At 45.7% G+C, this 26,167-nt stretch overlaps 1 pseudogene; it reads left to right on the forward strand.

The window, feature by feature from the left end:
- Positions 1 to 26,167, forward strand: part of LOC141152615 (C-reactive protein-like) — a 172,792-nt pseudogene that overhangs the window by 136,492 nt on the left and 10,133 nt on the right.

Genomic DNA, 26,167 nt, shown 5'->3' on the forward strand with positions numbered 1-26,167 from the left:
AACAGGAGCTGGTATCATGCGCTGTAGACGGTAGTACCTGTACTACTGTCATACCGTTGGCTCAGCGTGGGTGGCCTGAGGACAGGGGGGAGGAGGAAAGCATGGTCAGTCATCATCTTGGTGAGGACATGGAAATCTTGCCCATTACCAGTCTGGCAAGCATGGCTGACTTTATGTTACTCTGCCTTAACCGTGACCCTCACATTGTCAAAATGTTGGGTGACAGTCATTACTAGTTGGTGACACATGTAGACCCCTGCTACAAGGAGAACTTTCACTATCTTATTCCTGAGGTGGAGAGGTCTACAAAAATGGGGCACTACCAGAAGGCCCTTGCTACAGAACTGTTAAAAAAATTCCCATCTGAACCCGCTAGCGGCAGAGGTCACAGTTCGTTGCCCAACCAAGGCATACATGCGAGAGAGACGCAACTCCAATCCAGCAGAGTCAGGGGAACACTGTCAACGTTCTGGGACAGTTTTCTCAGACCCTCCCTTCGGACAGACCCTGAGGTGCGGAGTACTCTCACAAGCAGTGGAAAGTTTCAAAAGATGGTGAGGGAGTACCTTGCCGACCGTACCAGCATCCTCCGTGATTCCTCTGTGCCTTTTAATTATTGGGTATTCAAGCTGGACACTTGGAATGAACTCGCTCTGTACGCCTTGGAGGTCCTGGCCTGCCCTGCCACTAGCGTGTTATTGGAGCGTGTTTTTAGTGCCTCTGGGGTAATTATAACTGATAAGCGCACTCGCCTGTCAACTGACAATGCTGACAAGCTGACCCTTATCAAAATGAACAAGGGCTGGATTGGGCCAGACTTCTCATCACCACCAAATGACAGCAGAGTAGCATAAAGTCAAATCCACTGTGCTATTTCGGGATGTGTATTCACATGCACCGCTTCACACCCACACATGGGTATACGCTTCCTCATTTCGGCTGTTTTATGTTCTTCTTCTTATCCTCAGCCTCCACCACCACTATACCACCAGGGTGACCGTGGTCCGTGTTGCCATTATTGAAAGTTCCTCCATCCTGATTTTTGGCAGCTTTTGCTTGGAAGGCATAAGCAAAGGCTGTGGGAGAACCACTCCTCAATAATGGGAATAATATTTTTAAGATGCTGTACTGTATGGCTCTTCCAAGGGGCATTAAAAACGTCTTGTTATACCACTCTGACCTCCGCGTCTCTTCTGAGGGGCATTAAAAGCGTCTTGTTATACCACTCTGACCTCCACGTCTCTTCTGAGGAGCATTAAAAGCATCTTGTTGTACCACTCTGACCTTCACATCTCTTCTGAGCGGCATTAGAAGTGTCTTGTTAACCTACTGGGACCTCCACGTCTCTTCGAACGGGCATTGCATTTCCTCATAATTTTTGGAAGCTTTTGCTTGGAAGGCTTAAGCAAATACTATGGGAGACCCACTCCCCAATATTGGGACTAATGTTTGTAATATGCTGTACTGAATGGCTCTTGTAGGGGGCATTGCAAGTTGCTCTGCCTAATTTTTGGAAGTTTGCTCTTGGAAGGCATAAGCAAATACTATGGGAGACCCTCTCCCCAATAATGGGACTAATGTTTGTAATATGCTGTACTGCATGGCTCTTGTAAGAGGCATTGCAAGTTGCTCGGTCCTAATTTTTGGAAGCTTTTGCTTGGAAGGCATAGGCAAATACTATGGGAGACCCACTCCCCAATAATGGGACTTATGTTTGTAATATGCTGTACTGCATGGCTCTTGTAAGGGGCATTGCAAGTTGCTCCGTCCTAATTTTTCGAAGCTTGTGCTTGGAAGGCATAAGCAAATACTATGGGAGACCCACTCCCCAATAATGGGACTAATGTTTGTAATATGCTGCACTGCATGGCTCTTGTAAGAAGCATTGCAAGTTGCTCCATCCTCATTTTTGGAAGCTTTTGCTTGGAAGGCATAAACAAATACAATGGGAGACCCACTCCCCAATAATGGGACTAATGTTTGTAATATGCTGTACAGCATGGCTCTTTTAAAGGACATTGCAATTTGCTCTGTCCTAATTTTTGTAAGCTTTTGCTTGGAAGGCATAAGCAAATACTATGGGAGACCCACTCCCCAATAATCAGAGAGATCACTAGGGAAGTTTGTTTTAGCAACAAACTTTCCTGGGCGATCTGCCTGATAAATACCCTGTTTCTCTTCGGATCTCAGTGAGAGAGCAGAGGAGAAACAGTGTGACAAGAGCTGTCAGCCTTGCCACTGTGAAAGTGAAAAAAAAAAAAAAGAAAGAAAGTAACAAGTAGGTTAGGGTTAGTCAGTCCTGTCAGGTCAGTCATTCCTGTCAGATCAGTCAGTCATGTCAGTCAGTCAGTCCTGTCAGATCAGTCAGTCCTGTCAGTCAGTCAGTCCTGTCAGATCAGTCAGTCATGTCAGTCAGTCAGTCCTGTCAGATCAGTCAGTCATGTCAGTCAGTCAGTCCTGTCAGATCAGTCAGTCCTGTCAGATCAGTCAGTCCTGTCAGTCAGTCAGTCCTGTCAGATCAGCCAGTCCTGTCAGTCAGTCAGTCCTGTCAGATCAGTCAGTCCTGTCAGTCAGTCAGTCCTGTCAGATCAGTCAGTCCTGTCAGTCAGTCAGTCCTGTCAGATCAGTCAGTCCTGTCAGTCAGTCAGTCCTGTCAGATCAGTCAGTCCTGTCAGGTCAGTCAGTCCTGTCAGATTAGTCAGTCCTGTCAGTCAGTCAATCCTGTCAGATCAGTCAGTCCAGTCAGTCCAGTCCGGTCAGTCCTGTCCGGTCCGTTCAGTCCAGTCAAAAAACATAAAAACAAATAAAATGGCCCGTCAGACTTATACCGCAGAGGAGGTGTATGCCCTGCTATGTTCTGACACTGATGACAGTGCAATCTCAGATGGAGATGTGGATTTTGAGGGCTTTAGTAGCGGCGACACTGAGACCTCAGAAATGAGCAGTGATTCTGGTCCATCCTCAAGCCCAAGGACCAGTACAGCAATAGGGGCAAATAGTGCTACTGGAGAAACGTCTCCAAATCAGGAAACACTGCCCAGTACAAGCGCTGTCCCTGCTACTAATGAATTGGCGCAGGCCAGTGTACAAGGGGCTTTGCCACATGATCTAGCATTTCCAAGATGGGAGGCTTTGGATTCGGCTGTTCCATTCAGCCCTGCTTTCAACGTCATTCCTGGTATAAATGTGGAGGTGGAAGATTTTGGACCAATTCATTTTTTTAATTTGTTTTTTACAGACAGCTTGCTAGAGCATATTGTCGTGCAAACAAATTTATACGCATCCCAATTCATAAGCCTGAATTCCCAATGTTACTATGCTGGGGCAAATTTATGGACACCAACTAATGTCCCGGAAATAAAAAATTTTTTAGGACTTACATTTGTCATGGGGCTTGTTAAAAATCTGAGCATTCGATCCTACTGGTCCAACCACCCTGTTCAAGCCACCCCTATGTTTTCAGTCGTTCTTACTAGGACCCCTTATGAAATGCTCATGCGGTTTTGGCATTTTAACGACAATAGTCAATGCCTGCCCAGAAATGCCCCAGAACATGACAGGTTATATAAAATTAGACCCATCATTGAAAATTTGCCAGAAAAATTCTTAAGGCTCTACACCCCAATACAAAATATTTCTATAGATGAGTTCCTTGTAAAATTCAAAGGAAGACTGCACCTCAAGCAATTTATCCCATCTAAAAGGGCAAGGTATGGAATAAAGATCTATGAAATATGCAAAAGTTCAACCGGATACACATCCGCTTTTCGCATATATGAGGGGAAAGATAGCCAACTAAACCCACCAGGATGCCCTACTTATCTGGGGACATCTGGATAAATTGTTTGGGAGCTGATAAGTCCATTTTTTCAAAAAGGCTACAATCTATATGTGGACAATTATTACACCAGCATACCCCTATTTAAAAGTCTGGTTGAACACAACATCAGAACTTGTGGGACCATTCGTAAAAACCGTCAGGGGTTTCCACAACCATTGGTCAACCAAAAGTTCCAAAAGGGGCAGTCAGGGGCTGGACACAACGGAGAGCTGCTTGCCCTGAAATATAGGGATAAGAGGGATATTTTTGTCCTCAGCTCGATCCACACAGATGCCACAAGGGCCACTGTAGAACTAGGATCCACCACTTCGAAGCAAAAACCTGTGTCAGTCATTGACTACAACAAACACATGGGGGGTGTGGACCTTGCAGACCAGGTTCTACAGCCATACCAGGTATCAAGAAAGTCCTATACCTGGTATAAAAAGTTGGTTATTGATTTGTTTCAGGTGGCCACATGCAATTCTTTTGTGTTGTACAAAAAAGCAGGAAATTCAGATCCTTTTCTTGATTATCAAGAAAAGGTAATTGAAAATCTTGTTTTTCAAAGTGTTAGCCCCGCTCATCCATTAGAATCTGAGGATGTGAAAAGACTCACTGAGTGACATTTTATTGCACTTATTCCAGCAACGGAAACGAGAAGGAACCCCGAGAAAAGATGTTGTGCATGTACTAAGAGAAGAATGAGGCATGATACCCGCTACTTTTGCCCACAATGCCCATCATTGCCAGCCTTATGCGTCACTGACTGCTTTAAAATCTTCCACACAGAACCAGGTTTTTAAACTGTAAAAATGTATCTCATTATGTCATTCAAACATTTGGTTCATTTAGTGAATAACACATTCGAGTAGAGCTCACTTAATTTCCAGGGGTGGGGTGGGGTCTCCAGAATCTAAAAATGGGGTCACTTCAGGGGGAATTCTTTAGTTCTGGTACTTAGCGCCTCTGAAAAGTGCCAAAACAGCAGAATTCCCCCTGACGTGACCCCATTTTGGAAATGACACCTATCTGGGAATTCATCTATGGGTTTAGTGACCATTTACCTATCTACTTATTTTCCCACCACTAGATTAATTTATACAGAGGAGTAGATTGTAAAATTCGGTCACTTGTTGGGGTTTTCCTCTGTTTAGGCACCTCAGGGGCTCTCCAACTGCAACATGGCGTCCGCTATCGATTCCAGCCAAATTTCCATTCCAAAAGTCAAATGGCGCTCCTTACCGTGCGGCCAAACAGTGGTTTTGCACCACATATGGGGTATCAGCATGCTCAGGAGAAATTGCACAACACATTTTGGGGTCCATTTTTTCTGGCTGCCCTTGTGAAAATTACAAATTTGAGGCTAAATTAGCAGTTTTGTGTTAAAAATGTGTTTTTTTATTTTCACACTTCAACATTATAAAATTATGTGAAGCTCCTGTGGGTTCAAGGAGCTCACCACACATCTAGATAAGTTCCTTGAGGGGTCTAGTTTACAAAATGGGGTCACTTGTTGGGGGTTTCCTCTGTTTAGGCACCTCAGGGGCTCTCCAAATGCAACAAGGCGTCCGCTATCGATTCCAGGCAAATTTCCATTCCAAAAGTCAAATGGCGCTCCTTACCTTCCAAGCCATGCCGTGTGCCCAAACAGTGGTTTTGCACCACACATGGGGTATCAGCGTGCTCAGGAGAAATTTCACAACACATTTTGGGGTCCATTTTTTCTGGCTGTCCTTGTAAAAATTAAAAATTTGAGGCTAAAGTAACAGATTTGTGAAAAAAAGTTAAATGTTCATTGTTTTCTTCCACATTCCAAAAATTCCCGTGAAGCACCTGAAGGGTTAATAAAGTTTTTGAATGTGGTTTTCAGCACCTTGAAGGGTGCAGTTTTAGAGTGGTATCACTTTTGGGTATTTTCTGTCATAACGGCCCCTCAAAGTCACTTCAAATAAGATGTGGTCCCTTAAAAAATATTTTTGTAAATTTTGTTGTAAAAATGAGAAATCGCTGGTCAACTTTTAACCCTTATAGCTTCCTAACAAAAAAAAATTTTGGTTCCAAAATTGTGCTGATGTGAAGTAGACATGTGGGAAATGTTATTAATTAACTATTTTATTATTTTATTACTATTATTATTTATTATTAACTCTTCCAACAGGCATTGCATTTCTTCCTAATTTTAGTCAGCTTTAGCTTTTCAATGCAAAGGCGAAAACTAAGGGAGACACACTCCCCAATAATGGGTAGAAGGTTTTTAGTACGCTGTAATCCACGTCTGTTTCAATGGGCATTGCAGTTCCTCATAATTTTTGGAAAGCCTTCCATTCACTGCTTAGGCCAACAGTGCACAGGAGACCCAGTTGCTATAAATGGAAAAAAAGGTTTAGTTAAGGCCCACTGACCTCCATGTCATTTCCAAGGGGCATTGGAGTGCCTCAAAATTTTTGGTAGGCATTATACTCACTGTATGCCCTATAACTGTGTAGCCGAACCGCTCCTTTTGTTACAGAAACATATCCTACAAGACATATGTGGTTGACTGGCCTGATATTGCTGTGAATGGTTCCAGTTCCTCCTGCTCTTTCTCCTTTGCCACCACCTTATCCATCATTTATCACCTGAAGCTTTGTTTTAACGGGAGTCATAGAACTTGGATAGTAGCAGGAAAACATCCAGCAATCCTCGGAGGAGGTAGGATATGTGCCAAAACGTTGACCACCTCAGGCCTAGCCGCTACTACATACATGCGCTTGCATTCCTTGAAAACAAAGCAGATGCTAACTTCTATCATGCTCATCATGGTCCTCACCTTGGCACTCTCAACTCCCCTGATGGAGATGCCAGGGACCACCGGAGGAGTCTGGTTCTCTGGTGGGCTCATCCAATGCTGCCCTAAAGCAGGCCAGTCTAAGAAAAGTGTGTGGGTCGGTAACAGGGAAATAGGGAAGGCTGGGGACCGTTTTTGGACACCCGGCCGCTCGCATGCGGCTGGGGACCGTGTGTGGACCCCCGGCCGCGGGGCAGCTGGGGACCCAGTGCGGACACCCGGCCGCCGGGCAGCTGGGGACTGAGTATGGATAAAAGAGCAGCCGACGCAGCCATGACATGGTGGCCGGCGTCTACCTCCACATGCCTAAAAGGTCCAATTTCAAGTGCAAGCAAGCTAGCAGTATGGTATTGCAGCCTGGGGGTGGGTGGGTGGCAGGTTGCACACTTACGCTTGCATTCCAACAAAACAAAGCAGATGCTAACTTCTATCATCATCATGCTCCTCACCTTGGCACTCTCAACTCCCCTGATGGAGAAGCCAGGGCCCACCGGAGGAGTCGGGTTCTCTGGTGGGCTCGTCCAATGCTGCCCTAAAGCAGGCCAGTCTAAGAAAAGTCTGTGGGGATGTTCCGTGGAGAAATCGAGGCGGCTGGAGACCGTTTATGAACGCCCGGCTGCCCCCAGGCGGCTGGGGACCGTGTGTGGACACCCAGCCGCGGGGCGGCTGGGGACCGAGTGTGGACCCCCGGCACCCCCTGGCGGCTGGGGGCCGAGCATAGACATCCGGCCGCCGGGCGGCTGGGGTCTGAGTATGGATACCTCGCTCCCGAAGCAGCCATGAGGTAGTGGCCAACTTCGGCCTTCTCAAAACTAAAAGGCCGATGCTAGCAGTATGGTATTGCAGCCTGCGGGTGGGTGGGTGGTTGGCTGCATACTTGCGCTTGCATTGTAAGGAATGGGGGAGGTACAATTGAACACTGCCCTGGGACAAGGACTTGCACGGGGATAGTTGCAAGTCTGCATCTTCTGATGCGGCAAGGATCACTTCTGATGGGCACACTTTTAGGCAGTGACCTGGGAGTCAGAGAAGCTTCCAGGGGTCTTCCCCATGCTGTCCCCATGTCATTTCAGCACTGTATGCATGTGTCACACAGCACATGGCCAGATAAGGTTGTAAAATGTTAAAATGACATTTCCCGGTGAATGCATTTGTCACAGTTGAAAGCAATACAAAAGTGCAAAAACGCATAAAAAATGCTACTTGTGAACATAGCCCAAGGTGTGGAGGAGTATTTTTGTTTTTGATTATTTATTTTACCTTATACACAAGTCTTTACCCTGGAAAATAAATTCCTTAACATATTTCACAGGAAAAAAGTTTCACTTTCGTTTTTGAACGTTTTGTTATGAGCCTGTAAAAGTGGCTTAATACCTCTGAACACGTTGTTGACAACAGTGACCTGGGGGTCATAAATGCTTCCTGGGGAGATCCCCATGCTGTTTCCATGTTATTTGAGCACTGTCACTATCGTTTTGGGCACTTTTTAGGCTTTCTATGACTGCCGGGGGTGCCTCCGCAAAAATGCTCAAGTCTCCCATAGACTAATATTGGGCTCATTGCTCGGGGTTGAGCACCCGAGTATCACGGCGAGCTCGGCCCAAGCTTCGAGCACCTGAGCATTTTAGTGCTCGCTCAACACTAATAGTTATGTTTCGAAATAGTACTAACTACTGGGTTGCCACTCTGTTAGATCCACATTATAAGAGTAAATATTGCCAGTTACTTCCCACACTGGAAAGGGACTCGTGAATGCTGGAGTATCGAAACACATTTTTACACAACATTATGGGAGGTTTTCCCCAAGACAGCAGTGAGGCACACAGTGTGCATCGCAGCTGTAGACTTCCAACCTCCGGCACATGAATTCATCAACACCAAAACATTAGCAGCAGCAGCATAAGTGTCAGAAGCAATTTCTGTGAGTTCTTTCACACATTTTTTACACCAGCTCATGCACCAGAACAACAGAGTAGAAGTCTGACACGTGGTGAATGACTGGAGAGGATGGTGAAGGAGTATCTAGATCTCAATATCAATACCATCAGGGAGAGTTTGGACCCTTTGACGTTTTGGTCTTCAAAAATGGATGAGTTGCCTGAGCTCATCTGTCACGCCTTGGAGGTATTATCATGCCCGGCAGCCAGTGTTCTCTCAGAAAGTGAGATGGTGATGGTGACTTGATAGAGAAGCACAGCCGGCTGTCCCCTGAAAGTGTAGACCACCTAACTTTCATCAAGATGAACAAGTCATGGATCTCCAAGGACTTTTGCACCCCAATCGCAGACTCTAGAGATTAGGTGATGCTGTAGTATTGTGATACAGTAGTGTGCTGCACTGATCTCGCATAATTGTAGACTATAATTTGTTTAGTGTGGCTTCTGTGCCTGCTGTTGCTGCTGCTGCACATGTTAACAATATTTTTTTAAATTTGGAGAATCCTGACTAGATCTCCATCTGCTGGGTTGGCTGTAGTGAAAAAGGTGTCGGCCCTCATTATAATATTTCTACTCTAGTGAAATTGATACTAGTTTGGTGGTGTCTGCCCCTAATTTTTGGAAATGTGGAGACTCCTGATTGGGTCTCCATCTGCTGCATTGGCTGTAGTGGAAGAGGTGTCATTTCCTATTATACTATTTCTACTCTGGTGAAATCGATGCCACTTTGGTGGTGTCAGCCTCTAATTTTTGGAAATGTGGGGACACCTGATTGGGTCTCCCCCTCCTGGGTTGACTGTAGTAGAAGAGGTGCAAGTCCCCATTATACTATTTCTACTTTAGTGAAATTGATGTAACTTTGGTGGTGTCTGTCCCTAATTTTTGGAAATGTAGAGAGTCCTGATTGGGTTTCCTTCATGTGTGTTTCCTGTTGCAGTAGGGCTCCCAGACCAGCATGCCTACACTTATTTTCAGTCAACTACCTGTGTTACTATCCTTATGTTTTTGCACCAATGGTACTCTATGAAACTGATGTTTGTTTCCATTATAATATTTCTACTGTGGCGAAATTGATGCCACTTTGGTGGTGTCTGCCCCGATTTATTTTTATATGTGGAGACTCCTGATTGGGTCTCCATCTGCTGGATTGGCTTTAGTGGAAGAGGTGTCATTCCCCACTTTACTATTTCTATTCTAGTGAAATTGATGCCACTTTGCCTCTAATTTTTGGAAATGTGGAGACTCTTGATTTGGGTCTCCATCTGCTGTTTTGGCTGTAGTGGAAAAGGAGTCGGTCCCCATTATACTATTTCTACTCTGGTGAATTTGATGCCGCTTTGCTGGTGTCTGTCACTAATTTTTGGAAATGCGGAGCCTCATGATTGTGTCTCCATATACTGGGTTGGCTGTGGTGGAAAAAGTGTCGATCCCCATTAAACTATTTCTACTCTGGTGAAAATGCTACCACTTTGATGGTTTCAGCCTCTAATTTTTTGAAATATGGAGACTCCTGATTGATTCTCCATCTGCTGGGTTGGCTGTAAAAGAGGTGTTGGTCCCCATAATACTATTTTTACTCAGTTGAAACTGATCCCACTTTGGTGGTGTCTGCCTTTAATTTTAGGAAACGTGAAGACTCCTGATTGGGCCTTCATCTGGTGTGTTGGCTGTAGTGGAAGAGGTGTCAATCCTTATTATACTATTTCTACTCTGCTGAAATTGATGCCATTTTGGTAGTGTTTGCCTCTAATTTTTGGAAATGTGGAGACGCCTGATTGGGTCTCCCCCTCCTGGGTTGGCTGTAGTAGAAGAGGTGTCAGTCCCCATTATACTATTTCTACTTTAGTGAAATTCATTCTTTCATGTGTGTTCGCTGTAGCAGTAGGGCTCCCAGACCAGCATGCCTACACTTATTTTCAGTCAACTACCTGTGTTACTATCCTTATAATTTTGCACCAATCGTACTCTATGAAACTGATGTTTGTGCCACCTGAGTGTGGCTGAGCAGAAAAGCAGCTTGAGCTGTTGTATGTGGTATCAGGGCTCCCAGCACAGCGGGCCTACACCAATCCCTCACCACCTTGTTTTAATTTGAAGTTAAATTCAAAGCTGTAAATGCTGACCCGGACATTGATACCTCATGTATGGCACATGGCTGAATGCTGCTGCGTCATTATAAAATTTGTACTGTGGGTCAATTGATGCCAATTTTCCTGGAGTCTGGCCCTAATTTGATCTGTTTTTGCAGTTTTTGGGCCTCTTTGAAGGTGTTGTGTATGCGTTTGGTTTTGCTTACCATTGAATGCAATGGGATTTGGATATGTTCAACAAACTGTTCGACGAAATGTTCAGCTAACATAGGGAAGTTTGCTGATCTGAAACAAATCGAACCTTGACAGGTTTGTTCATCTCTTTTAACAAGCAAATGTAGCAGTATAAATAATATGTTATATTGCTTTTCACAAAAATTATTCGGATTAAGTGCAAAAAGAATATTATTAGCCCTGATATCTTGGGTTATTGATATGAGTTCCAGCAGTTGAAAGAACGTGCAATGGACCCTCTTCTGTACTATACTAGGTCTCCACGAACTGTGCCGAATTCGTGCTATCAGCAGTATTAATTTTCATCAGAATGAGCACTTACAAGGACTGTTAGTGTAAATGAAATTAAACTGAAATGATATTAAAATAACCACCAATTCACTTCCTCACTCAACTGCACCTGTCCCTACTTTGCCTATTTTCTGAGTAGACTGTGACGAGCATATAGTCCCGGGTCTTATATAGATGATGCTGTGCGGCCAGTAAATCACTGTAATGCCACAACCAACATGGATACGGCATTATAGTGACTGTCAGGCAATCCCTGAATATAGTAACATAGTAACATAGTTTTTAAGGTTGAAGGAAGACTAAGTCCATCTAGTTCAACCCATAGCCTAACTTGTTGATCCAGAGGAAGGCAAAAAAAAACATGTGGCAAACACTAAGCTCCCCATTGGGGGAAAAAATCCTTCCTGACTCCATACGGCAATCAGACTAGTTCCCTGGATCAACGCCCTATCAAGGAATCTAGTATATATAACCTGTAATATTATACTTTTCAAGAAAGGCATCCAGGCACTTCTTAAATTTTAATAGTGACTCACTCATTACAACATCATGCGGCAGAGAGCTCCATAGTCTCACTGCTCTTACAGTAAAGAATCCCCGTCTGTGATTATGATTAAACCTTCTTTCCTCCAGGCGTAGAAGATGCCCCCTTGTCCCCGTCTCTGGCATCAGGATAAAAAGATCAGTAGAAAGGTCTTTGTACTGTCCCATCATATACTTGTACATAGTAATAAGATCACCCCTAAGCCTTCTTTTTTTCACAGTAAATAACCCCAAGTATAATAACCTGTCTTGGTATTGCAGACCCCCCAGTCCTCTAATAACCTTGGTCGCTCTTCTCTGCACCCGCTCTAGTTCAGCTATGTCTTTCTTATACACCGGAGACCAGAACTGTACACAGTATTCTAAGTGTGGTCGCACTAGTGACTAGAGATGAGCGTTGTTCTACTCGAACTGTTCGCCAATCTCAAATTCGAGCTGTTTTGGGCGGTGTTCGAGCCGGTCGGCGAACACGAACAATTTGAGAAAAATTCGGCTGTTCGAGGTTATGTTCGATAACTGTTCGTGCACCAAAATCATAACTGGATTTTTTCTCAGTAATGATGAAAATTAATGTTAATACGCAGTTTGAGTGTACAGCGGGGCGGGAGGAGGGGCAGGGGATGGATCTCTGCAGGAACAATGAAGATCTCCATTTTTTTTTCTCTTTCCCGCATTTGCAGTGGGGAGGTGCAATCTGTCAGCCTATCAGCAGCGCACACACGGAGCGAAGTGCTTTTTTTCACACAAGCAAGGGCATGTGTGATTGGCAGTGTATGTCACATGTCCTTGCCCTATAAGACCAAGCCATTTTCCCCGTCGCCACCATTTTCTCACTGCTGCAGCTGCGTGTTAGACTGCACCGCTGTTGCTGTGTGCGCTATACCTTGTTAATTTAAAGCCAATTTTCGCACAAATATACAGATAGCTTGGGAGTAGGGAATAGTTGTGATTGCAGTCCTTTTAAGGACTAGGATACAGCATTTCCTACGACTTTTATCAGGCAGGTCTGTGCTCTTAAATAGATAGATTGTGGGAGTAAAGACTAATTGTAATTGGAGTCCTTTTCAGGACTAGGTTACATCAGTTCCTGTCAGTTTTTGCCAGGCAGGTCTGTGCCAGTGCTGTGCAAGTTTTTTTCACAGCATTTGGCTGAATCTAGCAAAGCTAATCCTTTTTGGCCTATTGCAGAGTGTGTTAGTCAGTGGAGTAGCCTATCTGTGTTGCAAGATATACCACCTGTGTATAGAATACCAATTTTTTTACTGCACCTAGTGAAGTAAAATCTTTTGGGCATAGCATCATTCTATTAGTCCATCTATACTGACCTCCATCAGGTTGCAAACTGAATATAATTTTTTTCTGCATCTAGCTCTGAAAAAATATTTGGGCTTCTAGCGGTGTGTGGGACTTGGTCTATTAGTCCATCTATACTGACCTCCATCAGGTTGCAAACTGAATATAATTTTTTTCTGCATCTAGCTCTGAAAAAATATTTGGGCTTCTAGCGGTGTGTGGGACTTGGTCTATTAGTCCATCTATACTGACCTCCATCAGGTTGCAAATTAAAAATAATTTTTTTCTGCATCTAGCTCTGAAAAAATATTTGGGCTTCTAGCAGTGTGTGGGACTTGGTCTATTAGTCCATCTATACTGACCTCCATCAGGTTGCAAATTAAAAATAATTTTTTTCTGCATCTAGCTCTGAAAAAATATTTGGGCTTCTAGCAGTGTGTGGGACTTGGTCTATTAGTCCATCTATACTGACCTCCATCAGGTTGCAAATTAAAAATAATTTTTTTCTTCATTTATCTCTGAAAAAATATTTGGGCTTCTAGCAGCGTGTGGGACTTGTTCTATTAGTCCATCTATACTGACCTCCATCAGGTTGCAAATTAAAAATAATTTTTTTCTGCATCTAGCTCTGAAAAAATATTTGGGCTTCTAGCAGTGTGTGGGACTTGGTCTATTAGTCCATCTATACTGACCTCCATCAGGTTGCAAATTAAAAATAATTTTTTTCTTCATTTATCTCTGAAAAAATATTTGGGCTTCTAGCAGCGTGTGGGACTTGTTCTATTAGTCCAACTATACTGACCTCCATCAGGTTGCAAATTAAAAATAATTTTTTTCTGCATCTAGCTCTGAAAAAATATTTGGGCTTCTAGCAGTGTGTGGGACTTGGTCTATTAGTCCATCTATACTGACCTCCATCAGGTTGCAAATTAAAAATAATTTTTTTCTTCATTTAGCTCTGAAAAAATATTTGGGCTTCTAGCAGTGTGTGGGACTTGTTCTACTAGTCCTTCTATACTGACGTCCAGCAGGTTGCAAATTGAATATAATTTTTTTCTGCATCTAGCTCTGAAAAAATATTTGGGCTTCTAGCGGTGTGTGGGACTTGGTCTATTAGTCCATCTATACTGACCTCCATCAGGTTGCAAATTAAAAATAATTTTTTTCTGCATCTAGCTCTGAAAAAATATTTGGGCTTCTAGCAGTTTGTGGGACTTGGTCTATTAGTCCATCTATACTGACCTCCATCAGGTTGCAAATTAAAAATAATTTTTTTCTGCATCTAGCTCTGAAAAAATATTTGGGCTTCTAGCAGTGTGTGGGACTTGGTCTATTAGTCCATCTATACTGACCTCCATCAGGTTGCAAATTAAAAATAATTTTTTTCTTCATTTAGCTCTGAAAAAATATTTGGGCTTCTAGCAGTGTGTGGGACTTGTTCTATTAGTCCTTCTATACTGACGTCCAGCAGGTTGCAAATTGAATATAATTTTTTTCTGCATCTAGCTCTGAAAAAATATTTGGGCTTCTAGCGGTGTGTGGCACTTGGTCTATTAGTCCATCTATACTGACCTCCATCAGGTTGCAAATTAAAAATAATTTTTTTCTGCATCTAGCTCTGAAAAAATATTTGGGCTTCTAGCAGTGTGTGGGACTTGGTCTATTAGTCCATCTATACTGACCTCCATCAGGTTGCAAATTGAATAAAAAAAATTTCTGCATCTAGCTCTGAAAAAATATTTGGGCTTCTAGCGGTGTGTGGGACTTGGTCTATTAGTCCATCTATACTGACCTCCATCAGGTTGCAAATTAAAAATAATTTTTTTCTGCATCTAACCCAGCCAATAGTTTTGGCCTAATACCACAGTTTGGCCACTCAGCTCTGCTCGGTTACCATCCATTGTTTTTTTGTGCAAACAACTCCAGAGTTGTGAATTAGTTAACCACCAAAATGAGTGGAAAAAGGCCTGCTGCTGGTGGAAAGGGGAATAGGCGTGTTGGGAAGGGGAAAAAAGGTTGTGTCCGTGGGGTAGGTGCAGAAGAAAGACCATCTTCCAGCCAAACTAAAATGTCTACATCTTTTAGCGGACAATGTGATAAGATCCCTTTCTTACGGCCACGCCAATCGCTACAAATTCCAGATGAGGCACAAAAACAGCAGGTGCTTCAAAGGATATCAAGTGCTCCTTTAAGTGGGCTCTCCTCCACATCAACTTCAACATCACAAATACTCCAGTCCTCAAAGGTGTCACCCAAATCGCACTTGCTTCCTCACAGCTCCCAAATCTCCAGCTGCCCGTCTGAGTATGAGGTAGAACAGATGGTTGAGTCTGCAGAGCTGTTTACTCATACTATAGCCTGGGAATCAGAGGTCGACTCCAGCGCTTCTGTGAATCCAGACGAGGAAATGATCTGCACTGATGCCCAGAATCTTTATGAGTCGGATCCAGGACCAGACGCAGAAGGTTCTGACCATAATGTAGACCCTCATTCCCAAACTGTAACTCCTGTTGGTGGAGACAATGAGGAAGACGATGATAAGACTCAAATACCTGATTGGAGCGACAACTTTAGTTTTTTGTCAGGGCAGGAACAGGTTGGCTCTGAGGACGACGGGTGTGATAACGCACAGGGTGATGATGATGAGGTCGGAGATCCCACCTACTGTCAACCCACAGTCAGCCAAGAGATGAGGTCAGCAGAGGAGGTGGAGGAAGATGCTAGTGACGACGAGGTCAGGTTGCGCCTTCCTGGACAGAGACGTAGTACTGGAAGCACGTCAACAACTGCATCCTCAAACACAACTCTGCCTCTCACCACAAGTCATGGTGGCTCTTCAGGTCGCATGGGTGCTAAGCCTTGCATAGCCTGGGCATTTTTTCAGATCGATAAAGATGACCCAACTCGTGTTATCTGTAACATTTGTCAGCAAAAGCTAAGTAGAGGCCAAAAAATACATAGTTTGAGTACTTCATGCATGAACCGGCACATGGACATGAAGCATAAGTTGCAGTGGGAAGCTCAGTGTGCTACAATGCGGTCTAGCCGGCCGGGCCAACCACCGTCTGCCATATCTTGTGCATCCGCGGCCTCTTCATCCTCTGTGACTGGGGGGACAGCAGTCACACCTGTTTTGGGGCGCAGACCTGCCACCTCTTTACCCGCAACAGCCAACGTGATTGGCAGGTCATCATTTTCTTTGGAGGTGGTAACACCAGCTGGTCTTGAGCGCTGTCCGACATCGATAGCACCACCTTTGGATCAAGGCAACCTAACATGTCCGCCTGCATCTTCCTCACAGACCGGCAGTTTGCCGGGGACACCCTTATCAACCCCGTCTAAGCACAATAGCCAGCCCTCGGTCCCTCAGATGTGGACAAGTAAAAGACCATTTCCTCCTAGCCATGAGAAAGCTAAGAGGTTGAATTTCACCATCTGCAAGCTCTTGGCTACAGAAATGCTGCCTTTCCGCCTGGTGGACACAGAGGATTTTCGAGACCTTATGTCCGTCGCAGTGCCCCAGTACCAGATGCCCAGTCGGCACTACTTCTCAAAGAAAGGTGTGCCTGCGCTCCACCAGCATGTCGCACACAACATCACCGCTTCTTTGAGAAACTCTGTGTGTGACAGGGTGCATTTCACCACAGACACTTGGACGAGTAGGCATGGACAGGGGCGTTACATGTCGCTGACTGGGCACTGGGTAACTATGGTGACAGCAGGACAAGGGGCTGCTGTCCAAGTCTTGCCGTCCCCACGAGTTGTGCGTCAATCCTCTTTATGTCATTTTTCCTCCACTGCTTCTGCCTCCTCAACCTCCTCTCGGTCTTCCACCTGCACCCAAAGCCTGTCTGGTCATGCCACAAGCTTTCTAACTGCGCAGAAGGGATCCTGCACACCTCCTTACTATGCTGGCAGTAGGGCTCAACGTCATCAGGCGGTTTTTACATTGAAATGTCTGGGAAATGTGAGTCACACAGCTGAGGAGTTGTGGTCAGCTCTGGAGAACCAATTTCATGAATGGTTGTCTCCACTGGACCTGAAACCAGGGAAGGCCGTGTGCAACAATGCTGCAAACCTGGGTGCGGCCCTTCGCCGGGGCAATGTCACACACGTGCCTTGTATGGCTCACGTGTTGAACCTGGTTGTCCAGCAATTTTTAGCCCACTATCCCAGACTAGATGGCCTTCTGCAGAGGGCACGGTCGCTGTGTGCTCACTTCCGCCGTTCGCATCCCGCAGCTCAGCGACTTACATCTCTACAGAAGTCGTTGGGCCTGCCACTTCACCGGCTAAAATGCGATGTGCCTACCCGGTGGAATTCAACTCTGCACATGTTGCAGCGACTGTGGCAGCACCGACAAGCCCTGGTGCAATACGTTCTGACGTATAGCCTGGGCCAACGAGATTCAGAGGTGGGGCAAATCACGCTGGAGGAGTGGTCTCAGATCAGGGACCTATGCACCCTTCTGCACAGTTTTGAAATGGCGACGAAGATGTTTAGTGCTGACGATGCCATTATCAGCATGACTATTCCGGTGATTTACATGCTGGAGCACATGTTAAACAGAATTCGGAGTCAGGTGGTGGCACAAGAGGAGGTGGAGGAAGTAGAGGAGGAGGAGTTGTATGCGGAAGGGCTAACATCTGCAAGGTCCAGACGGTCGGCAGCACCAAGGCGGCAGGCATGTGAGGGTGGGGGAGATGGTTTTACCAGGGCGCATGGTAGCAGCCAAACTAGTGAGGAAGGTGCAGGAGCCCAGGAAGAAGTGGAGGACGAACTGATGGAAGACTCATCAGATGAGGGAGACCTTGATCACATTTCTGTTGTGCGAGGTTGGGGGGAGAGGACAGAGGAAGGAAGCATGATTGTTACCTCGCCACCAACACAACAGGGACTTGGTGCTCCTGGATGCGCAACACACATGAGTGCCTTCTTGCTGCACTACCTGCAACATGACCCTCGAATTGTGAGAATTAGAAATAATCCTGACTACTGGGTTGCCACACTGTTAGATCCCCGGTACAAAAGTAAATTTGCAGAAATTATTCCTGCCATAGAAAGGGATGCACGCATGCAGGAGTATCAGCAGAGACTGTTGCAGAATCTTACATGTGCTTTTCCACAAAATACCAGTGGTGCACGTAGTGAATCTCACAGTTCCAACTTGCCAACCGTGGGACCGTCAAGTGTTCAGCACTCAAACCGTAACAGAACCACAGTATCTGCTGGTAACATCAATTTTGCGGAATCATTTCACCACTTTTTTAGCCCATCCTTTGCAAGGCCACAGGAGACAAGAAGTCTGACACATAGTCAACGCCTAGAGACGATGGTACAGGAGTATCTCCAAGTAAACATTGAAGCCACGACTGTGTCACTGGACCCTTGCTCTTTTTGGGCTTCCAATCTGGATAAATGGCCGGAGCTAGCCACTTACGCCTTGGAGATCTTGTCATGCCCCGCAGCCAGCGTTCTGTCTGAACGTGTGTTCAGCGCTGCTGGTGGTGTGCTGACAGATAAGCGCACGCGGCTCTCCACTGATAATGTAGACAGACTCACGTTCATAAAGATGAACAAATCATGGATCCGAAATGACTTTTCTACCCCTGTGTCATCCTGGGGAGAGTAAAAGCTTGATGATTGGTTAAAATCACCCTACCAACCGTTTTAAGCTTTCAAATTACTAATCATGTTTATCTGTATCTTGACTGGAAAATAATTTGGGCTTTGTAGCAGTGTGCAGCACTGATCCTATTAGGCCATCTATAATAAGCTTCACCAGATTTAAAATTAAAAATAATTTTTAGCTGCATCTAGCCCGGAAAATAATTTTGGGGCTCCGAGATGCGCAAGACACATAAGTGCCTTCTTGCTGCACTACCTGCAGCATGACCCTCATATTGTCAGAATTCGAAGTAATCATGACTACTGGGTTGCCACACTCTTAGATCCCCCAAACTTTTCGATCAACCTTTTCATTTTAATAAAGACCAAAAAAATGGTCATTTTTGAAATTATAAGCATTAGCAGGTTGTTAGAAACTGAAATCAAACAGTTTTCAACTCAAAACTTTATTCTAGGTGATGTTACATTTTCACATAGGACCCCTTGTTCGAAAGGAGCTTCTGAACTCTCTCGTCCATTGAATTTGTCAGGTTTTGGATGGTTTCTGCTTCAATTGTTTTGCATGAGGACAGAATACCCTCCCAGAGCTGTTGCTTAGATGTGAACTGCCTCCCGCCATCATAGACACTCCTTTTAATGATGCTCCAAAGGTTCTGAATGGGGTAGAGGTCAGGGGAGCATGGGGGTCACACCATAAGTTTGTCCCCTTTTATGCCCATATCAGCCAGAGATGCAGATGTTTTATGTGCAGCATGAGATGGTGCATTATCATGCAGAAAAATGATCTTGCTGTGAAATACACGGTTCTTCTTCTTGAACCATGGCAGGAAGTGCTGTTTGAGAAAATCCACATACATTATGGAGTTCATCTTTAGCGCCTTCAGGGATCCTAAAGGGGCCGACAATCTCTCTCCCCATGATTCCAGCCCAAAACATTACTCCACCTCCTCCTTGTTGGCGCTGTAGCCGTGTTTGCGTGGGGTATCCATCAACCAGCCATCCTCCACTCCATTCATCTGGACCATCGAGCGCTGCACGGCACTCATCCGTGAACAAAACAGTTTTGAAATCAGTCTTCATGTAATGTTTGGCCCACTGGAGCCGTTTCTGCTTGTGTGAAGTGGATAGAGGAGGTCGACAGGATGGCGTATGCACAGCTGCAAACCTCTGAAGGACCCTGCATCTTGTTGTTCGGGGGACGTTGGAGGCACAAGCAGCTTCAAAAACTTGTCTGCTGCTATGACAAGGCTTTTTTGCCGCTGCTCTTTCAACCTGACGTAATTGCCTGTAGGAAAGAGTCCTCAATTTGCCCTTATCAGCACGCACACGTGTGTACTGTGAATCAGCTACATACTTCTTGATTGCCAAGACACTTCATCCTGATCATCGCACAATGTTGATTGTAGTCATGCCTTGACCTAAACACTCCACAATTTGTTGCTTCTCAGCAGCCGACACATCCTTTTTCTTTCCCATTTTGGCAGAAAATGTAGGCTGCTTAATAATGTGAGAGAGCCTTCTTAAGTAGTCTTGCTTTTATTGGACACACCTGCCAAACTAATTAGCACAGGTGTCTGCAATTGCTTACAGTGATATAAAGAGCCCTGACACACATCACCATCAATGAGTTTAACTGACAAACAAACAAATTCTTCCCTTATCACTCCTAAACACTTTTTGCATAATAATTTGGAACGCGGTGTACATGTGCTTTTCCACAAAACACCAGTGGTTCACGTAGTGAATCTTACAGTTCTAACTTGCCAACCGTGGTCTGTATGGAATTGTTCAATAAAGGGCCCAAAATTAAGATAACATAGATGGGAGAGGTCTCTATGAATAGGAATTCCTAAGTATTTGATACCCTGTGAGGGCCAGGCAAAGGGAAAGTTGGACTGGATGGAATCCTATATGGATTTAGGGAGGGAGACATCGAGGGCCTCAGACTTCGCTGCATTGATTTTAAAATTTTACCATGTAACAAAGTGATCTATTTCAGCCATAACAGCAGGGATGGATATATGTGATTGAGTGATATATACTAGGACATCATCAGCAAATAGAGAGCACTTGTACTCGGTGCCTCCCACCTCAATCCACCTAATATTGGGGTTATGGCGAATTGATGAGAGCAGGTGCTCCGTCACTAGGATGTATAAGAGAGGGGACAGAGGACATCCCTGCCTTGTCCCATTGGTGATTGTGAAAGGTGATGAAAATGTTCTGACGCACCCCCTGGGCCTTGGGACACCCGGAGCCGGACCCTTTTTGGTGGATGCTGGTGGTTGTAGTCTTCGTGGCGGCGATCCGGTTCCGTGGCTCAGGGCGGTCAAACCAGTGGCGGAACTATTTATGTGGTTTTGATGTTTAAATGTCCGACTACGCCACCCGTGGATTGCGGTCAGAGTGAACCGCCGCTACAGGGCAGACCGCTAAGGCTGGTGTTGTGGGTGCAGCAGAGCGTAGCATAACTCCCCACGGGAGGAGTATAGCCTCAGGGCAGTGTATGCGGAGGATGGGGGTGATGGTGCAGGGCAGCAGCAGTAACGACACAGAGTCAGTGATGCAGTTCAGGGCCTTTACTCACAGTTCTTATTATCCAGACCACGTCTGCAGGTAACGGCTGCCCACGTCGTACTGTGCTCACCAGGTGAGGGGCTCAGACAACTCCCAGATAACTTTGGAGCGCTTCACAGGACCCCCTTTGTGTGTCCTTTGTCTGGCCTTTCTTACCAACACTTCTGTCCGGCTGCCTCGGGCCTCCTCTTGGTAAACTTGGCGCCAGTTTCCCTGACCCTATGTGGTGCCTTCCTAGCGGGTGGAGCAAGGGGCTGCGCCACATAAAATGTCAGAGCCTCCGGTTTCTAGCTGAGGGTCGTTTCCTGCCTCCACTAGTTCGGGGACTGGTCTCCCCCTTTGGCCTGACCCCTCCACGCAGGTGGATTCGGGCGTGCGGTGGCGACTCGCCCGTCCGCACCCCTGGGATCCCTTCATTCCTCGTTCCTGGAGCCTTCTCCGCTCCTCTTCCTTCCTTCTCCCTCTTGCAGGCCTGGGCCTCTGTTACTAGGCCCGCCTCCGGAGCAGAGCTCATGCAGAGCCCCTGCTCCCTGCCACTTCTGCTCAGACTTCTCTGCACTGAACTAAGATGGTGCCCACCTTTTATACTCCCTTCTCAATGCACCCAGGAACTGCTTCCTCCCTGCTCCTGCACTGCAGGGTTCCCCTTCCTCAGTGTTCCCTCCCCCCACTCCAGCCAGGGACAGGGACTGTCGTGCCCATCTCAGGGGCATATTGGTCGCCCTGCCCCACGGCAATGTGGTGTAATGCATGCAGGTGTCGGGTCCTGATCCACACTCCATCCTTATCTGAGAGTGAGATATCACACCTCTGGGTGAGGTGCAATACGTCTGTAGCAACCGAGCCCTCGGTGCTACAGTTCCATTTATCTTCAGCCTAGGTGACGTATTGTGATACAGGGCCGTGATTTTGGCTATAAAAGGGTCCCCTAGACCCCTTCCCCAAGCTTTTTAAGAGAATCATATATGGCGTGCCAGGAGACTCTATGGAATGCTTTCTCAGCATCCAACGAGAGTATCTACTTACAAATTTTTAACTGCATCTAGCCCAGGAAATACTTTGTGCCTAGTAGCAGTGTCTGCTAGTCAGCGGATTATCCCGGCTGTTAAGCAAGCTACACCACCTGTAGTTTGGACACTTAATTTTTTCAAAGGAAATGCTTCGGGACCACGGGATACTTAGTGAAGAGCATCAGGAGGCACCCCAAGGCATAGGGGCTGGGACTGGCACTAGGATGCCTTGCGGTGGACAGCCGAGCTCGATCCTTATAAAAGCTTTTTAACTGCAGCAGCTTTAGTGGACGCTACTGGAGCTGGAATTACGCGGCTGCTGGCATGAGACTTGCCCTCCAATAGATCCTTGTAAATGGATTTAAAGTGTATTCATTCAAATTAGAGGGACAATTTAAATTAAAAAGCTTAGAGCTGCCTCCACCACAGGGGGGCTCTCTCGACCCACCAGCGGACAGGCACCAGTATTGGGAGAGGGGGGCTGGCCGTCAGGGTTCACCGCGGCTCTGGCACAAACCCGGCGACACGGAGGTGGCACGGGCAGGAGCGGACTGGCCGTCTCGGCTTCTCACTTTTTGGATTTTAGAAGGGCATGACATGCCTATATCTGTGTCTCCCCCTCCTTTTACTCCTCCACCTCTTTTCTTTTCGCATGACTATATGTACTTGTCACTTTTCCATGTGTTAGTTGTGTCTTCTGAGCAGTTTGTCAGCTTTTGGACACCTTTGAAGGTGTTTTCTATGTGTTTCTATGTGTTTTTGTTTGCCTGCCATTGGTTTTAACGGTGTTCGAAGGTGTTCGACGAACAGTTCGACGAACAGTTCGGCGAACACACGGGTGTTCGACGAACCGAACCGAACTCGAACACTACGGGGGTGGCTCAACACTACTAGTGACTTGTATAGAGGTAAAATTATCTTCTCCTCATGAGCATCTATGCCTCTTTTAATGCATCCCATTATTTTATTTGCCTTTGCAGCATCTGCCTGACACTGGCCACTAAACGTGAGCTTGTCATCCACCAATACACCCAGGTCTTTTTCAGTTACAGTTTTGCCCAGTGTTTTACAATTAAGCATATAATTATACATTTTATTTCCTCTGCCCAAGTGCATTACCTTACATTTATCCCCATTAAAGCTCATTTGCCATTTATCACCCCAAGCTTCTAGTTTACATAGATCCTCCTGTAATATAAAATTGTCCTCCTCTGTATTGATTACTCTGCAGAGTTTAGTGTCATCTGAAAATATTGAAATACTACTCTGTATGCCCCCTACAAGGTCATTAATAAATATGTTAAAAAGAAGGGGGCCCAATACTGACCCCTGTGGTAACCCACTGTTAACTGAGACCTAGTCTGAGTGTTTTCCATTAATAAGCACCCTTTGTTTCCTATCACTGAGCCAATTCTTAACCCACATACATATATTTTCCCCTATCCCCATTGCTCTCATTTTATGTATCAACCTTTTGTGTGGAACCGTATCATAAGCTTTTGAAAAGTGCATATACACAGCATCCACTGCATTTCCTTGGTCCGGTCCAAAACTTACCTCTTCATAAAAGCTGATCAGATTAGTTTGACAGCAACGGTCCCTCGTAAACCCAAGTTGATATTGGGTCATGTGAATGTTCATTGGCTGCCTAATAAGCGATTAACATGCAGTGCGGAGACTCGAGTTCCTGCCCGAACATTCAAAAAATACTCGACGAATAATGAGCATCTCGAGCACTGTGATGCTTGGGCGAGTAACGAGTAGTGACGAGCATGCTCGCTCATCACTAGTACTTACCTTGAAATCCACATCTGAATGATTGTAATCTTATTTATAAAAGTTTTAACTTATACGCTTCCCAGCATGCCCAAATGACAGCTCTTCGGTGTCTCATTTGTCGCTATAATCTCATGCTGCTCAATATAAACTACAACTGTCAATCAGGCTGGGTGGACGGAGACTAAGTGTCTATCAGATGGGGCAGTGAAATCTAGTGACAAATTCTCTTTATAGGTTTTTCTTGTGATACGTTTTAAATACATGATTGATGGAGGATCCATATTGATCAATAAAACATCAGTCCCAATGTCCCCTGTTTGAATCAAGTGGTAGTGTGCATCTGTAATTTTTCTATGGGTCTAATATTTTGACAGTCCAAAAGAAAAATATTTGGAGGATTTGTCACAGGTGCAAAAATCTCCTAATGAAGTGATTTACAATGTTTCAGAACTTTCCATGCTGAACAACATTATTAAAATAAATACAAAAGTTGAGTTACTATGTAAATCAAACATATTTTGTATTTATAAATATTCCACTATATTCTTTATGCTGTTTGATTATTTTTTTAATGTGGTTTTTTAGAGTTGGGAAACTAAGTCTTTCTCTTCTGGAGAGAAACTTCAACTTCATATGTGGTCTTCAAACCAGAAGTAAAAGCACCTCTACGGAAGCTTTCTGTTTACCTGAGGTCGTAAACTGAGCTTTCTCGTGATTACAGCCTTTTCTCTCTGGCATTGTCTGGTTCAAACCAAGATAATGCATTTCTCTTTTTTCCTGAACCACCTTATTTTAGTCATGTCTATGTAAATCGGGAAGAAAACAAAATCAAGACATATCTAGATTTTTTAAATTGGAAACATACATGTGTGACATGGGACTCAGAAACTGGAGTAATTCAACTTTGGGTCAATGGTAAACTGTATCCTCGAAGAGTGTCCCAAAAAGGGTTTTCATATACAACAGAATGGAGAATTATTCTTGGACAGGAGCAGGACTCATTTGGTGGAGGGTTTGATTCGAACCAAAGCTTTATGAGCGAGATTAGTGATGTCCATATGTGGGATTATGTGCTGACACCAGAAAACATTCAAAAGGTAGTCGCTGATGATTACACTGGAAATGTTATTGACTGGAGAAATCCTTAATGTAGCATCGGCGTCTCTGCCCCCTACCAGGCAGAGACGCCGTCCTTCTCACCTCCCCTCTCTCCGCGCGGCGTCCTCCTGCACTCCTCTTCCGGGCACTGCGCTTAGGGTGCGCACGCGCGCGCTCCCTCTCTCTTGAAGGGGCCGCGTGCGCCGTCCTAAGGAGTCCCCAGCCAATAGCCTAGGGTCCTCCCATATATAAGGCACCTCCTCCAAAATGGAGGTGCCCGAGCAAAAGTTGATGCACAGTATACTTACCTCTGCTTCAGCCCTCAGGTCCAGTTGCCAGCCTGACTACTGTTCCAGTCCGCCAGTCTGACTACTGTTCCAGTCTGCCAGTCTGACTACTCTCCAGCCCGACAGTCTGCCTTCCGTTCTGCCCGCCAGTCTGTCTATGGGCAAGGCCGCCTGCTTACCAGGAAGCACCAGCCAGTTGCCTGCCAGCTACCTGCCATGCCTGCTAGCCCGCTCACCTGGGAGCACTCGCCTGTTACCCGCCTGTTCCTGCCTGTTACCTGCCTGCTACCTGCCGTGCCTGCTAGTCCGCTCACCTGGGAGCACTCGCCTGTTACCTGCCTGTTACCTGATAGCCTACCTGGAGGCTCCTGCTGTCACTTGTCGTGACCACCTGTCTGTTACCTAGAGACTTCAACCTGCTCTGCCGTCACGTGCCGTGACCACCCGTCAACTATCCAGAGACTTCGCCTGCCTGTTGTGTCCATCCGCTATACTGGTCAGTCCCAGTCTGCTGATCTGTGGGAGCCACCTGCTCTCTTACAAGGTCATCCCCAGAGTAGCACCTGGTCCCTCTGCTCGGTCCCTCCCTGGTCACAGAGTCGTTAGCAGCCGTACGACCGGGGTCGGTCTGAGTTGATACTTAGTCACGCCCCTCTGCATCCCTCCTTGCACCGCGGCACAGAGGTTCCACCCTCCGGATCCGTAACAGTTTGCTCGGGCCATGGAACCCAGTGGCACCCAAGCTCCCTC

This window comes from Phyllobates terribilis, unplaced genomic scaffold (genome assembly GCF_046119375.1).
Source record: "Phyllobates terribilis strain yellow unplaced genomic scaffold, ASM4611937v1 Scaffold_6__1_contigs__length_29720123, whole genome shotgun sequence".
Taxonomy (NCBI): domain Eukaryota; kingdom Metazoa; phylum Chordata; class Amphibia; order Anura; family Dendrobatidae; genus Phyllobates; species Phyllobates terribilis.